This window comes from Dermacentor variabilis, unplaced genomic scaffold (genome assembly GCF_050947875.1).
Source record: "Dermacentor variabilis isolate Ectoservices unplaced genomic scaffold, ASM5094787v1 scaffold_12, whole genome shotgun sequence".
Classification (NCBI taxonomy): domain Eukaryota; kingdom Metazoa; phylum Arthropoda; class Arachnida; order Ixodida; family Ixodidae; genus Dermacentor; species Dermacentor variabilis.
Window position 1 is genome coordinate 11,129,266 of NW_027460280.1, and position 12,873 is coordinate 11,142,138.

Below are 12,873 nucleotides of genomic sequence, written 5' to 3' on the forward strand. Positions count from 1 at the left end.
CTTCTATGCGCAACAAATATATCCTCAACGCAAACATTTAAACATGTGCCAAAGGCAGTGTGGCCCCATAATCTGGTGACAGCATTCCATGGTAGGTCACAAACAAAATGATGCATGCTGTAGTTGTTCATGAGTAAGCCATGCCATTATTAGGTCATTGAAAACTGAGCATGTTAGGACCACTATGCAGCACAACATTGGTCTTTCCTTTCTGTCTCGGTGCACACTGTGGAGTGGGTGCATGTTAAAGACCTCAAGCGATTAAAGTTAAGCCGGAGTCTGCAACTATGGCATGCCTCGTAATTGCATCGGGGTTGTGATTTATGGAACACTAGAATTAAAGTAATTTTAATTTAAAAGTTTGAGAGGAGTCGTAAGAAAATTTATTTAGTGAAGCAAGTCTTAGTACACCTTAAGAATCGCTCAAAGCACACGAAGCTTTCAGTGGCATGGTGTGGTCATAAAAGCTGCCATGTGGAACCAGATTAATATTGTTACGTAGGAAGACACCGACGAAAAGCTATTTACAAGTATATTTACAAGGCCACAAGGCAATACGCTGCGCTTGGCCAAGAGGCAACAGCCCGCGCTAGCTTCTAATCGTCGTCGTCGTCTTCACACTGCTCGCCTTTCGTGATCGCACATATTGTGCCGTAGCACTACCCCCGGCGGCAAAAGCGCCGTCCCGGAGCGACTAAAGATTGGACTCGGAAGCAGTGTAGTAGGCCTTGAGCCTACTGACGTGTACGACATCACTAGATGCCAGAGGAGAGGACGAGGTTGAACCCACAGGAGCAATTTCGTAAGTCACAGGCGTCACCTGGCGCAGCACGCGGTAGGGCCCTGTGTATCGCGAAAGGAGCTTCTCGGAAAGTCCGACGTGACGAGTGGGCGACCACAGAAGCACGAGCGCCCCAGGCGAAAACTGTACGTCACGATGGCGGGCGTTGTACTGGCACTGCTGAGTGGTTTGTGAGGCCGTCAGTCGAGCACGGGCAAGCTGGCGTGCATGGTCGGCGAGGGCGATGGCGTCGCGCGCATACTCGCTTGTTGAGACCGCAGCAGGAGGAAGTGCCGTGTCTAAGGGCAAGGTAGGTTCGCGACCGTACAGTAGATAAAAGGGAGAAAATCCAGCGGTGTCGTGCCGGGAAGAATTGTACGCAAATGTTACGTAAGGAAGGGCAATGTCCCAGTCGTGGTGGTCCGTGGAAACGTACTTGGCCAGCATATCGGTAAGAGTACGGTTTAAACGCTCTGTCAGGCCATTGGTTTGAGGATGGTATGAGGTAGTCAGTTTGTGTTGAATGGAGCAGGAACGCACAATGTCAGCGATAACTTTCGAGAGAAAGTTTCGACCACGGTCAGTAAGGAGCTGTCGCGGGGCGCCATGAAGCAAGATAATGTCACGCAAGAGAAAGTCCGCGACGTCAGTGGCGCAACTGGTAGGGAGAGCCCGAGTGATAGCGTATCGGGTGGCGTAATCAGTCGCGACGGCTACCCATTTGTTCCCAGAGGATGACGTGGGAAAGGGACCGAGGAGGTCTAATCCAACACGAAAGAACGGTTCCACGGGGATGGTGATCGGCTGGAGATGACCGGCAGGTAGCACCTGAGGTGTTTTCCGACGCTGGCAGGGATCACAGGCAGCAACATAGCGTCGAACGGAGCGAGCGAGACCAGGCCAATAGAAGCGGCGGCGGACGCGGTCGTACGTGCGGGTTACCCCAAGATGTCCTGCAGTGGGTGCGTCATGCATCTCAAAGAGCACAGTCTGTCGTAGCTGTTTTGGCACGACAAGAAGAAGGTCAGAGCCGTCAGGGAGGAAGTTCCTTCGATACAGAATGCCGCCCTGGAGGACATATCGGCGAACGGATGCGTCGGTAGGTGTAGAGCGCAGACGCTCGAAAGTGCTCGCAGCGATAGGTCTCGGTACTGCTCATCGGCGATGTTAGCGAAGGCAGACACAGAGAAAATGCCGTTGGCGCTACTACTGTCGGCGTCGTCAGGCTCGTCGACCGGGTAGCGAGACAGGCAGTCAGCGTCCTTGTGTAGTCGGCCAGATTTATAGGTGACAGTATACGAATATTCTTGGAGGCGTAAGGCCCAGCGACCAAGTCTTCCTGTAGGATCTTTCAGTGAGCATAACCAGCAAAGCGCGTGATGGTCGGTGACAACGGAAAAGGATCGGCCATATAAGTATGGGCGGAATTTCGCAACCGCCCAAACTAGGGCCAGACACTCACGCTCAGTGATGGAATAGTTGCGCTCCGCGGGTGAGAGGAGCCTGCTGGCGTAAGCGATAACCCGGTCGTGGCCACGCTGGCGTTGTGCCAGTACCGCGCCAATTCCGTGACCGCTGGCATCAGTACGGACTTCGGTAGGCGCAGAAGGATCGAAATGGGCCAGAACCGGAGGCGTTGTGAGAAGGTCGATTAGATGTGAGAATGCAGAGGCCTCGTTATCGCCCCACTGGAAAGGGGCGTCCTTTTTCAAAAGCTCGGTTAGTGGTCGTGCTATGGCGGCGAAATTTCTCACGAAACGGCGGAAGTACGAACAAAGGCCGATGAAGCTGCGCACATCCTTGACACACTTCGGAACAGGGAAGTGCGCAACAGCATGGATCTTGCCTGGGTCCGGTTGCACTCCGTTCGCGTCAACGAGATGTCCAAGGACGGTAATCTGGCGACGGCCGAATTGGCACTTGGATGCGTTGAGTTGCAGACCGGCTCGACGAAAAACGTCCAGGACTGCTGAGAGGCGCTCGAGGTGTGCAGCGAACGTTGGGGAGAACACGATGACGTCGTCCAGGTAGCACAGGCACGTGGACCATTTGAATCCGTGAAGAAGGAAGTCCATCATGCGTTCAAAAGTGGCAGGGGCGTTACATAGACCGAACGGCATCACTTTGAATTGATAAAGACCGTCGGGTGTGACAAAAGCAGTCTTCTCGCGGTCGAGATCGTCCACGGCAATCTGCCAGTAGCCGGAGCGAAGGTCAATAGAGGAGAAATAGCGAGCACCGTGGAGGCAGTCAAGGGCGTCATCAATCCGAGGTAGGGGATACACGTCCTTTTTGGTAACCCGATTAAGGTGCCGATAATCCACGCAAAAGCGCCATGAGCCATCCTTCTTTTTGACCAGTACTACAGGTGACGCCCATGGACTATGGTGGTTCAATAATGTTCTTGGCAAGCATTTTGCGAACTTCTGCGTGAATAACTTGACGCTCAGCTGGTGACACTCGATACGGGCGGCGATGAATAGGAGGGGCATCGCCGGTATTAATGCGATGTTTGACAGCTGTAGTTTGGGCCAAAGGACGATCGTTAAAGTCAAAAATATCGTGGTAGGAAAACAGAACGCGGTAGAGTTCACGAGCGTGCTCGGACGGCAAGTCGGGGGCAATCATTTTCTGGAAGTCGGCGATGGTACAATTTGCCGACTGCGATGGTAGAGGAGTATCGGATGAAGTGTCGTCAACTGCAATGGATGCTACTGAGTGATCTTCGAAGGAGCAAAGGTGGGCCAGAGACATCCCACGTGGCAGCACTTGTGTCGTCAAGCCAAAGTTGAGCACTGGCAGGCAGACGCAATTCTCCGTAACAGATAAAACTGTATGAGGTACTGTGATCCCGTGTGTAAGGAGGACGTCTTGCATAGGAGCCGCGATGTAGTGACCGTCGGGGACTGGGGGGGATGACACTAGGTCAACGTAGGTCAGTGCCGAAGGTGGCAAGCGAACGAAGTCGGCGGAACTGAGGCGACTGGGTTGAGGTTCAGCAGGATCGAGAACAGGCAGGTCAAGGCGGAGAGTACTGGCGGAACAATCGATGAGAGCAGAATGTGCGGAGAGGAAGTCTAAGCCGAGGATGATGTCGTGGGGACAGTGGGCGATGACTGTGAATAGCACGATTGTTGAGCGATCGGCGAAGGAGACGCGGGCGGTACACATACCAATAACGGGGGCTGTTCCGCCATCGGCGACACGGACAACAGGCGTCGTGGCGGGCGTGATAAGTTTCTTGAGCCGGTTACGAAGGTCAGCACTCATTACGGACAAATGCGCCCCAGTGTCTATGAGTGCAGACACAGAAACACCGTCGACTTGCACGTCAAGAAGGTTCAGATGAGTGGGCAACGTCAGGAGAGGATTTGGCGGCGTAGGGAGCAATGCAGCGTCACCTCGAGGCGCTGCATCGTCTAGTTTTCCGGCTGGGAGCGGCGTCCGAAGGGAGTCGGCGAATAGGAGCGACGGGGCTGGGGAGAGCGAGATTGTCGTCGTTGGGGTGAAGGCGAACGAGAATAGTGGCGGCTCGTTGCAGGAGAATCAGTGGCGGCATTATCGGAGCGTGCGGCATAGGGACGAGAAGGGCCACCTGGGGAGCGAGAGTAGGCAGTGTAAGTAGACCGGATCGGGGAACTCCAGCGACTGCGAGAGTGCCGAGAAATGTGCCCGATTCGATGGCAGTAGAAACAAATGGGCTTGTCGTCAGCAGTGCGCCATTCAGATGGGTTGCGGAAACGTGGTGGGTAAGAAGACGCGGGACGGGGCGGAATGGAAGAAGCCGGGCGGGTATCAGGGCGATGGGCCGAGCAGATGGTGTGAAGACCCATGTTTTCGAACTCCTGGCGGACAACTGCCTGGATCAGTGAGACCGTGACTGCAGATGTGTTAGTGGGACTGGAGTCGAAGGCAGCCGGATAGGCGGCCTCGATCTCACGCCGGACGATCCTGGTAACATCAGCAGTGTTGTTGGGACGAGGAGCGTCGGCACAGGAAGATGTCGCTGGGGTGTTGGGCAGACGGGCAAACTTCTGGTCAATACGTCGGCTTTTGGCGAGTTCCAGGCGGCGGCACTCTTTTATAACAGCATCCACCGTCGCTACGTTGTTGCACACGAGCAAGTTGAAGGCGTCATCGGCAATGCCTTTGAGGATGTGGGAAACCTTGTCTGACTCAGTCATGTGGGTGTCAACTTTGCGGCACAGAGCCAAGACGTCCTGAATGTACGTGACATAGGGCTCTGTGGACGTCTGCACACGGCCGGAAAGCGCCTTCTGCGCGGCAAGTTGGTGAGCGTAGGGGTTGCCGAACAAGTCTCGAAGCTGTGTCTTAAGGGAATACCAACTGGTGAGCTCATCTTCGTGCGTGCGATACCAAACTCTAGGTGTGCCACCGAGGTAAAAGACTACGTTGGCGAGCATAATAGTAGGGTCCCACCGGTTATTGCGGCTGACGTGTTCATACAGGCTGATCCAGTCATCGACGTCTTCCCCATCTTTGCCTGAGAATACGCCAGGATCACGGGGAGCGGGGAGAGTGATGTAGGTCGTCGAAGTGGCAGCAGGTGTCGGAGCCGGCGGAGTCGGGTTGTCGTCGCCGGGAGCCATGAAGGAAGGCTCGACGTACCGTCCACTGCGAAGCTCCGTGACGAGGTACAGGGAACGTCCACCTCCACCAGATATGTTACGTAGGAAGACACCGACGAAAAGCTATTTACAAGTATATTTACAAGGCTACAAGGCAATACGCTGCGCTTGGCCAAGAGGCAACAGCCCGCGCTAGCTTCTAATCGTCGTCGTCGTCTTCACACTGCTCGCCTTTCGTGATCGCACATATTGTGCCGTAGCAATATAAAAAAATTCAGTCCTAATGTTTAATGTCAGTGCTCCTTTACATGTAAGCATGAGGAACACATCTTTAAAGGCATCGTCTAAATCCTGTGTAAGTATTTATTGGTGAATATCAAATGGCCCTACATCTAAGGAAGTTATAAGGTGTCATAATAACAGGAAGCCACAAGATTTTTGTTGTGCACTCTTCCTATAGAGACAATATAGGGCAGCAACAAAATAGTTGGGCCTAGTGAAGAAATCACTCAAGACCCTTGCCAATTTGGCAGGTTCACTATTACTAGAGATAAAGGAGGCCAAGCACCTTGAAATGCATGCCCAAACCTCGTCAGCATTGCATCACTTATTTCAAATAACTTTCATTTTGTCATTTTGCCAGATTAAAAGTTCTCGAAAACCTCTTTGGCTGGTTTCAAGAACTTTTCGAGAACGGTTTGGTTCCATTCGAATGCAGCATTGTCAGTCTTTAGTGAACTAGACCCATCTTTACTGATATGCAATTAAGTAGATCAAAGCAGATGCTGTCAAAGTGCATGTGACAGAGTGTTTGGAGTGGGCATTCCTGGGTGATGTTGCCAAGAAGGGAGTTGTGAGCTTAATGCACACAGCAGCTATAGCATGTGAAAACCAGCCCTTTACTAATTTTTTAGATACCACAGGGCTTGCACTAATGCTGGTCATAGTCTACTATGATTTCCACCATATATGGCCCTTGTCATCACAAGTTATTTTTATTGTCCTACAATATATTCCATCTGACGTAGTAGTTCTGCGGAAACCCACAAGGTGGAGAGAAGTAAGGCCGTGTCTGCTGTGCCCGGGGCACAGCAGACAAAAGGTGCCCGAAATGTCTACGTTCACCCATGACGTCACGTCCGCTATAACCCATGATGTCACATCCGCTCATTTCCATGGCGTCTGTCTTACGGAGCCGGCTGCGCTGCGAAGCGGTTCGTATTCCGTGCCCACTTAGAGCGTGAGTAATTCATCTTTCCGCGCTGTATGCGTGTAATAAAGGAGTGGGGCTGTGAGCTGTTTGATGCGTTACCATTATTAGGTACCTTGTGCGCATATTTTGTCTCATGGCCGCGTCAAATTGCAGCCGGCATGTGGAATGGGCCGTGGCATATCTTATATGGAGCTGCTCATGTGAGTGGTATTGCTTCCGTCAGGATCGTCAGTGCGTGCACAGAACCATTCAGTAGTCTGATTCAGGGGAGGGTGCGCGTAAGAACGAGGACGTAAGAAAACACTGGCATGACGAGCTGTTCCGTCAGATCGCGTTACATCGCGCTTTTTTTCTAAGACCATCTCGCTCGAGCGAGAGGATCTTAGAACAGCATTACTACTGCTTTTTTACAGCTTTGCTGCGGCTCATCTAATCATCACCTGCATTCTTTTAATAATACAAATGGCATCGCTGCGCGGAAGAGCGTCTCTTGAAGTTTCCAAACAAGAGCCAATGCCGCCGTGCCTGCATGCATACACGCTTACCTTTCCTAACGCAGCTAAGACGCGGCACTAGCTCTGCTACTGCGTGATACAGGGTCACTGTGATAATAAAATTAAAAAGAACAAACGAAATTAATGCAGAAAATGTCAAACGTTGCCAAGCGTGATAAACGGACCTGCCTCGCTAGATGAGTTGAAGAAATCGGCGTCCTGAAGTCAGCTTCGCCGCAGTAGACTACGCGGTGAAGCATGTCAGAACTGAAGAGTGACCGCTTTCACTGACATATATGTGTTCCTTAATGATGTACAGGTGCTCCCAGAATAATTCGGAACGCCAGACACGTAGCTGCTCGTCGGCGGAGCACGCCGGCGGATAAATACAGGTAAGATTTGCGCATGCGTGGTCTCCCTAGCGAGCAAGTTTCGCTCCCTAGTGCATCTAGATTGGCGTTGCCTTGCTCCAAGAAGGTAGCGCTAGGTGCCCTTTAGCATTGTGCAATAGGGGCTCGGCGAATGAATGTCTGTAGCACAGCATGCATGCACCGTAATCTGTAAATAAAGGCTTGTGGATTCCTTGCAGCGTATTCTCGCCATGGTCTACATCCCGTCTGAGAGATAGCAATGCTTTGCGTGATTACATGCTAGTGAGGCGGCTTGGCTACAACGGCATCGCTGCCTTATTTTTCCACCGTGTTAGCCTGTCCTGCGAAGTATTAGCTCTTAGTAAAATAGCTCCCTATCCATGTTACTGCTAGCTTCGTAATACGAGGACAACTACCACTATTACATGACCCCTCTTAACGGGTGTGTCTGCGATAGTGGCAATACAAGAGTTTACAAATGAAATAACGTGGCGCGTTCATCAAGACCAATTTCACGCACAAGAAGTTACTTCATGCAAAGGGCACTCTAATGAACTCTTCGCGACTCTAGTCATTTATTGGCGCACCCCGTTACGTGGTTCGCATATATAGCGCACCAATCAATCACGGAATCTGGACCATTGGTAGCGAGCATCCTTACGTATAGATCGCGTGTCGGCGTTTGTTGGCGAAGATACTCATTTTCATACTCATTTTATTTTGCTCAGAGGAAATATACAATGATAATCAAGGGTAGGCTGTGTGAGCTGAATGCAAAAAAATCGTAAGGAGAACATAGTAAATCTAAATGGCAGGAACAACACTGAGTTTATTTTTTACACAGTAAACAAAAAGAATCGAAACGTAACTGGTTCGTCTAAAGCTGTTAGCATGTTCCGCTATCAATATCTCGCGAATGCGCCGTCCACATGAAGCGCAGCTTATACGCGGCGTGGAATTGGCTCGTAGAGCGCGTGTACGAAGTCCCTCCTCTCACCAAGGCGCTTCCACTCGCGCGTTATGGTGAGCCAGAGCTCGTCGGCCCTGGCCCCTCCCAGATTCAGCTTGCATAAACTTTCCTTCATCATGCCCCACACGTTCTACATAACATTAAAGTCTGCACCTATTGGAGGCCCGTCAAGAATGCGAACACCACGTTCTTGAAGAAGTTTTTCCACAGCTCTGGTGGTGTGCACCGGGCCCAGGTCTTGTTGGGACAAGTAGCAGCCATCTTTAAGTGGCCCTTCCAGAGCGTATGGCAATAGGTGGTAGGCCAGGATTTCGCAGTAAGCTTCAGCCGTGAACGATGGGGACAGTCGGATTGACGGACCGAGGCCCTCTTTGCTAATTGCTCCCCAAACGTTTATCGTACAGCTGCCGCTGCTGTAGATCTCGTAAACATACCAAGGCTCGTATCTACACGAAAAGAAGGGAATGTATAATGGTCTTTTCAGATGAAATAGCTTTTGCGCGTCCGAAGAATTTGTGCCTAAAATATCACAAAGAAAATGAAAATACCTGCAGCTATATGGTCTCCATACGCGGAGCTCTTGACCCCATCTAGATGAAAATGTCGATTCATCTGAGAATATGACTTCCTTCCATTCTTCAGTCGTCCAGCGCTCATATGCCCTGCCAAACTCCGTAAGGTGTGGCTTTTGTACCGCGACAAATCCACGAAGACCAGCCGCTCGCATGCGCCTTCTAGTTGTTTCTTCACTGACTTGCAGGTTGAGGGCTATCTTGATCTGGCGGGCGCTCTGAAAAGGATCAGCAACGCCTGCAGCAACAATGGGAAGGTCGGACTCTTCCGACGTGCATCGGTGTCGTCCCGATCGTGCTGCATCTTTGAGTCGGCCATCTTCATCCCTGTATGCTTGGATAATTCGGTACACCGCACTTATAGACTTTCCTGTGAGGCGGCATGTCTAACGTTGAGGTATACCTTTGAACTGAGCTTCATTATATTTCTCCACACATTCGTCGGCACTCTTTTCAGCATGTTGCCTCGATAGGAATAGAGCGGAATTCGCGTAACTGTCATTGTTTCAATGTGTTCGTACCTCTTTATCAATCGAGCCGCCGATATCATCACGGTTGCATCAGAAGAAAACGCCGCCCTTTGCCAGCGCTAGTCACGGTCACCTACCATAAATATTTTGAGCAAATGATAAACACGGCCCATACGAAAAATGAAAAAAAAGCCGCCCAAGCACCCGAACATGCAGACAATAGCGCTTATGCTCCAACGCGAGTGCATGCGCAGACACAGCTTGTCACAAACACCACCGGCCCAGCCCTCCTTGACAAAACGTTAAGAGCACCTAGGGCTACTGTTTTGCAGCAACGCAACACAAACTAGATGCATCAGGGAGGCAACCTTGCTAGCTAGGGAGACCACGCATGCGCAGACCATGGTGCTGCTTTTTCCACGGGCGCGCTCCGCCAGCGAGTGGCCGCGTGTGTTGCGTTCCGAATTATACTGGGAGCGCCTGTACTTGTGGACCTGCCGTCTCCTATTACATTACGCGCGCCGAGGCGCCTAAGTGTACTGGCCGGCCTTCAGCGCTATTTCGGACGTGGCTGTGAAGCTTTGAACCGTTGGTTTGTCGACCTCGTAAGCCAGTTAATGTTTACACGGCCATTTTTTTCTGAACTGTTGATTTCTTCCATAATAGCTACGTAATTTCGTAGTTTCCTGTTCAACTGCTTTGGTCATATGCGAGTCAAGGTGTTCTATTTAGCCGAGCGCAGTTTTCGAAAGCGAAACGACGCTTTTGCATCAGCATATAGTGCCGTCGCCCATTTACAACACAGTCAATCAATGTCATTTTGTATGTCACTGGGAAACCGCCGAACGCAGGAAACTCACTCGCATGCGGGGCACTGCATAACTAGCCACTGGATTAGCGTGCCTCTTGGGAAGCTGCTTTGCATCAAAGGCCAGGTAACCTTGCTATAATTCACCGCAAAACATGTGTCTAACTGCTTAACATATTTGTATTGCGGTGAAGCTAACCTTACAGAACCGAATTTCGCAACGCTTTTTAGACTCCTGCATCTCTACCAGCCACTACCAAACGCTTGTCGGTACGTTTCTTGGCAAAGGTCCAGCTAAATCTCCCCCTGTTGGGAGTGGGGGGGGGGGGGGGTTCACGTATATGAAAACTGCCAAGGAAAGCAGTTGCCCTGATGAAGGCACGCTCCCCTGTCGAAACATTTGCACCAGCCTGTTCGACCACCGTTATCACCGCAACATATTTGTGTGTTGCGGTGAAGCATACCGATATTGGGAAAGATTTACGTGAATCTCGAATGTATGGTTTCTGTCAGTGACGAACCTAATGTTCTACTCTCAACAAAGCAGATTTTCGCGGCAGGATGCATGATGTCTTGAGAACTTTTGTTGGCTAAAGCCATACATGCCAGGTTAGCTCTTGTCACAATAAGATGCTTTACCGCAATACACAAGAGGCCTCGCTGCAGGACACGCCTGCCGTAGTTAGCCAAAACCTTACGTGACCGTTCACTGCAAAACATCTCCTGTATTGTGGTGAATCGTAATAAAGCACATTTGTCAGTTTAGAATGTAAAGACCCTTGCCCTTCGCTTTTGTAATATTATGACTCAGTTTAATGAGAACATGTATTCACTGCTAAAAACATCCACATTGAAATAGAGATATGAACACTGATGGCAGCCTGTGTGATGTTTTATCCCTTTACTTTTTTGTGTACCTGTCACGCTGCCATTATTAAATTTTCCTGTACTTTGTAAGGTGCTGACGTACATAACATTACATCACAAGGAGCCACTGTGTAATTAGAGTTCAAAGACAAGTGTGATGGCTTTTCTCAAGAAAGGTTTGGGTTATGTTGTTGTGAAGGTTTTTTTTTTAAAAGAGGTAGCTTTCTGAGAAGAAATCAGATGTCAGGAAATAGACCTCAATGGCACAGTAATCTTGGGTGCCTTTTCCTCAAACGTGCCCTAGACATAATTGAGTGATTTGCACTTGCAACTGGACAGCAGCCTTAGCTTGGGAGACCATTGATATGGCATATTTTATCAAACTAGGTGACACATAGCATTACCAGTCCGAATAGAGACCTGTTTAAATGTTTGTCACCTTTAACACCTAGATTTTCGACCATGAATTCAGAAAAATCTGTAGCACATATAGAACCTAGATTTTAAATGCTGTATAAGTTGGCTTCTTGTTCATTGCAGCTGTGCTCGGCTTCTGTCCAAACGGGAGAGCACTTCTGCACAGCTTATTAGGGAACATGCTTATTTACATACCTTCTTTTTATTTATCACGCCTACAATCACAATCAAATATTTATAGCACATGAATGTGCTGTGCATGAATCTTAACTTACAATGCCATGTTCAACAGCACAGTGCATGTAGCTTGTGTTGGTTCATTCAAGCTAAGCATTGTTACAGCCTTTAACTATAGGTATCATGGTATGAGAGCAGAGAAATGGATATGCAAAGACAGTTGGGCACATTGAGACATCTTTGTTGTGTGTGAAAAGGTGACAGATACACAATATGGGGAGAACGCATGCACTTTCATATTTTCTCGCGCACAAAAAAAGCCGGAGGAATAAGGTTTCTTCACTGTGCCATAGAAACTATGTTTGCTCTCAAAGGTAATTCTGATTCATTGGATATGTTCCTGTGCTGTGTTTATTTTCTTGAGTGTGCTTTAGTTCTTGCACGTTAATGTTTCAAACTCGTTTTTATTTTCACAGACTGAACATCCCACGTCTTGGTTTGACTTCCTGGTACAGGATACTTGCACTTAGCATGGAGTGATGAAGCAGAGCAGTGTACTTTTATTAAATGTGCAGATTTTAGCAGTATAACAGCCGTTCATTAAAAAAACATGTGTGCTGAAAATAAAGTGTTCTTACCCACATTCCTCGTTGTCTATTTATTTATTTATTTATTTATTTATTTATTTATTTATTTATTTATGATGTCAACCCTCATAGAGGGTCATAACAGAGAGGACAATACAATTACATAAATCAAATATGGACAATGTCAATGTACGTAAAGTTGCTTAACACTTGTCAATTCACAGTGAATAAGATGTTCACTTGAATGCGGTTCAGCACACTTCTGCCATTTATCAAAATACGTACAATGAATATCAAGTCGCACATATCACTTGGGACTTCAAAACTAAATGGAAAACTCCCATAAATTTGCCTCAGCAGCATTTTCAAAGTCGGTGACATCTTTTAGGCTAACAATAGCATTTGGCAATTGGTTCCACATTTTTATCGCATCCAGGAAAAATGAGTATCGATATGTATCGCTGTTGGTACGGTCCGGCTTTATGACATAGTCGTGGTTAGTTCGCGGATATCTTTTGCCTGGAGCATGTAGATATTTGAGCTTATCAATCTAAAGT

General features: G+C 49.1%; 1 long non-coding RNA gene across 1 annotated transcript; it reads left to right on the forward strand.

The window, feature by feature from the left end:
- The first annotated feature begins 6,474 nt into the window (after positions 1-6,474).
- LOC142566328 (uncharacterized) lies at positions 6,475-12,372 on the forward strand. Its single transcript, XR_012825027.1, has 2 exons — positions 6,475-6,610; positions 12,206-12,372. It is a non-coding gene; the product is annotated as an uncharacterized LOC142566328 (long non-coding RNA).
- Positions 12,373-12,873: the final 501 nt, after the last annotated feature.